At 33.2% G+C, this 3,369-nt stretch overlaps 1 non-coding gene across 1 annotated transcript; it reads right to left on the bottom strand.

The window, feature by feature from the left end:
* Positions 1–285: 285 nt before the first annotated feature.
* Positions 286–391, bottom strand: LOC143204370 (U6 spliceosomal RNA). The gene has a single exon (XR_013007596.1). It is a non-coding gene; the product is annotated as a U6 spliceosomal RNA (small nuclear RNA).
* Positions 392–3,369: the final 2,978 nt, after the last annotated feature.

Here is a 3,369-nt window from a genome sequence, read left to right as displayed (position 1 = left end):
GTCTGAGTCGATTGACTATAATGGCATGACTCCTACTACTGATCTAAAAGAGTTTGTTGTCAGTGAGGTTTGACCAGAAGCATTTAATGGTGTCATGAATGTAATTTACTGGATGGAATTTCCCTCTTTAGCTAGTGCATCGGCATGATCGTTACCAGATAAAATCATACGTGAGAAGAAGTCCATGCTAAGGAAACTACGAAGCCAAAGGACGAAGGAGAATAAAGTTTATTGAATGGGACACGAGAGGGTTAGTGATCAAATTTGATGAAACACTGTATCGAGTAAAACGTGGAGGGATTCACAATTTTACTTGACAATCTTACACAGGGGCCATACTAATAATCTCCGTATTGTTCCCGTTTTCGTAAACATACCATCAAAGCGATATTCCATGGATCACGCTCCATAATTATCATCTCTATATGTTGAACATTGTTAATATCATCAACTTTTCACATGATCCGTCAAATGAATCCATTTTAAGTTTAATTTGTACGAAGTTTAAAACATAACTTGATAGTGACATTTGGTTTTATGTTAATTTTTGTGCTGATGATTTGCAATATTATAGTTCAGATTCTCCTTGTCCAACAGTTATGAATCTTTTACAGAATTTCAGTGAAGAAACATTCCTAGAAGAACTCTGCGTACTTTGTATCACAACTAATACATGTAATTGCGCGAGTAACAGTCCACAAAATTGATGTTTATCGCCCGGTAATAAATAAACCTGACTCACGGTCCCTCATTATTTCCTAAAAATAGACGCGACGAAAACAAGATAACCCGGCCAGGACGGCAGAGTTTCCTGTAATGTATTCCGTCGCGAAACCGTTTTGTTATTCGTAACAAAAAGCCCCATTAATAACCCGAAACGGACCACTGTCCGGAGCGGCGTCAAACTTTAATAAATTTGGAACACGTGTGCCTTCTTCCGCGAGGCTGGATGGACGAGGACCACGAAAGAGAAAAAAAAATAAGAATAACAAATTCGAAAATTAATGAATCAAATATTAATTAGTTGTTTTCGTATAAATATGTTTATTAATGATGCCATAATAAATATATCGGGGACCAACCTACGCACAGTGGGTCGGTGTCAGTGTGGAACGGTCAAAAAACAAATCCATATATCACGGATACTGTTATATACAGGGGATAGACGGAATAATATGAACATAGATTAGAATAAAAGCGCGCTAAAAATCTGGAAATCTGCGTGCATGTTGTTTTTGTCGCACCGGACAATTTTTATAGGTTTTATTTATACATTATTTTAATATTTTTGTATTATATTACATTATTAAATATCCCAATATGTATTGATGGTGTGAGAACGTCTATTGTAATTATACATCGGCAAAAACTCCAAAGAAGTTGTGTATTTTCATTCCAAAGCAGAACATGTTTAGATGAATGTGACTAAATCCTGCAAGGCGAGAACCAGCCGGCATAATTTGGCAATGGGTCATTAATTCACCGCAAAAAGACCATTCTAATTAAAGCATTTACTATTTTAGGTAGCTGTAATTCTGTCTAATATGTAAAATAACACTGTTGATAACATTTGAGGTTAGGTCTCATTTGTTTTGTTTCTTGTGATATATGAGTCTTTTTTCAGTTACAAGAAGTCAGTACATATTTGTGCAAGTTTCGAATGCCAACCTACTGTTCACTATTGAATGACCATATATTTTCAACATTGAAATAAAAATAAGAATAAGATAATATAGATGAAGCATATTATCATATTTTCTAATTATTTCTGCGGTATAGTATTTTGGAGAGGCAATATTCCACTCACACAGCTGATTGTGGACTTTTTCATCAATCTAGTGACTTAGAAATATCTGTAAATGGTTAATCTATGACCATTTAATGATTCTCCATTTTTTTATGATTAGCATACAACTTCCTACAGTAGTGCCATCAAATTTTCGGTTTTCAGTCATTTCTAGTGTCGATAGCCATCTTTGTACCGCCATAATCAATATCTGTAAGTAGCTTTGGATAAAGCAGCATACAGTTGGTGGGGAACATTATTCACAAACATACAAATATTTTCTACAGCAATTTCACTTATAAAATATTAGATTTTCTCATGTACTGTGACAATTTTTTAGATTCAAAAGATGATTGCCCAGAAAAATTGGTACATTAACTTTTACAACTAGTTCCCGAATTTCTGGAAACATGACGATTCCTTATCGAAAGAGCAATGTTGGTTAAGCAGCAATACAACCAAGTGCCGGTCAAACAATGCTGCATCGATCTGAACTAGTGGTAATCATGAGGTACTATGCCTCGTGAATACGCTGTGTTCGTCAGAAGTTCTTATTCGAGCTAAGAAAGCGTATCATTCGCAACCTTAAATTCGAAACTTTCCAGTACCAGGAAAAAAATTAAGATGGTTATGCATAAATGAACTGTTGTAGGTTTATAGGATTAGACCTTGTCTATTATATTAGCAACGACAAGTTTATAATTGTGCCTTTCACATTGCACAAGAACTTGACCCCAACTATAAATGCTATCCAAGCCTTTTTAGTAGCCATCTTTGTTTTAAACTTCGAACTTCGAACAAAAATATCTCCTTTTGATTTAAGTTTTCATAAATGAAGTAATTTTCGGTAGAAACATTTAAAACAATCAAAATATTTTGGCTAAAACTTTTACAAATTGGTTCATGAAGTCCAACTTTATATGTAGTGGTGATGAATATATTCTTATTGCCTCATTTTTTGCCATATTGTTATTAAGGAGCATGGAGCATTTAAATCACCACTCAGCGTATAATCATGATCTGTATAGTTAAGTTTTTATATAGTATAGTGTTTCTGTTAAGCAATAATACACATTTCGAACTTATTTTGAATAGTAAAATATTACAATTCGGGAAATGCGTAGGTGATACGACTTTTTTTATAATTATTTTCCAATAAAATCAGGGAAGGATCAATCAGGAATTAGCACAACCAAAAAAACACTTACTATTATTTAAATTTCTTTAAAGTCTTTCATAGACTGTTGTTACATATTTTGTAATGAAATTAAAAGACTCTTTATAATTACAGCACATTTTTGCGAAATATATTACACTATGAATTATTTAAACATTGCCAATACCTAGTTATTTCTGGCAGTATTAGAATTATATATCCCTTTTTAATTATTTTCGTAAATACTGATGATTCAGTTCCGAGTAAATAGGTAAATAAGTTTTTACGGATATTATAACAAATAACCTAGTGTGGTCATATTGCAACATCACGTAAAAACTTGATAGAGATCTTCTTAGATGGCTTGGTTCAGTTTAAGCTCTAAATTCCTCCTTTTTTGAGTAGTTTTGTCAAACCTTTATGGGAA

Source organism: Rhynchophorus ferrugineus, unplaced genomic scaffold, assembly GCF_030347505.1.
Source record: "Rhynchophorus ferrugineus isolate W39M unplaced genomic scaffold, kcgeb_rfMv2 rfM10, whole genome shotgun sequence".
In the NCBI taxonomy this organism is placed as follows: Eukaryota; Metazoa; Arthropoda; class Insecta; order Coleoptera; family Curculionidae; genus Rhynchophorus; species Rhynchophorus ferrugineus.
Note: the sequence above shows the minus strand (reverse complement) of the source record. Positions and strands in the feature narration are given on the sequence as shown.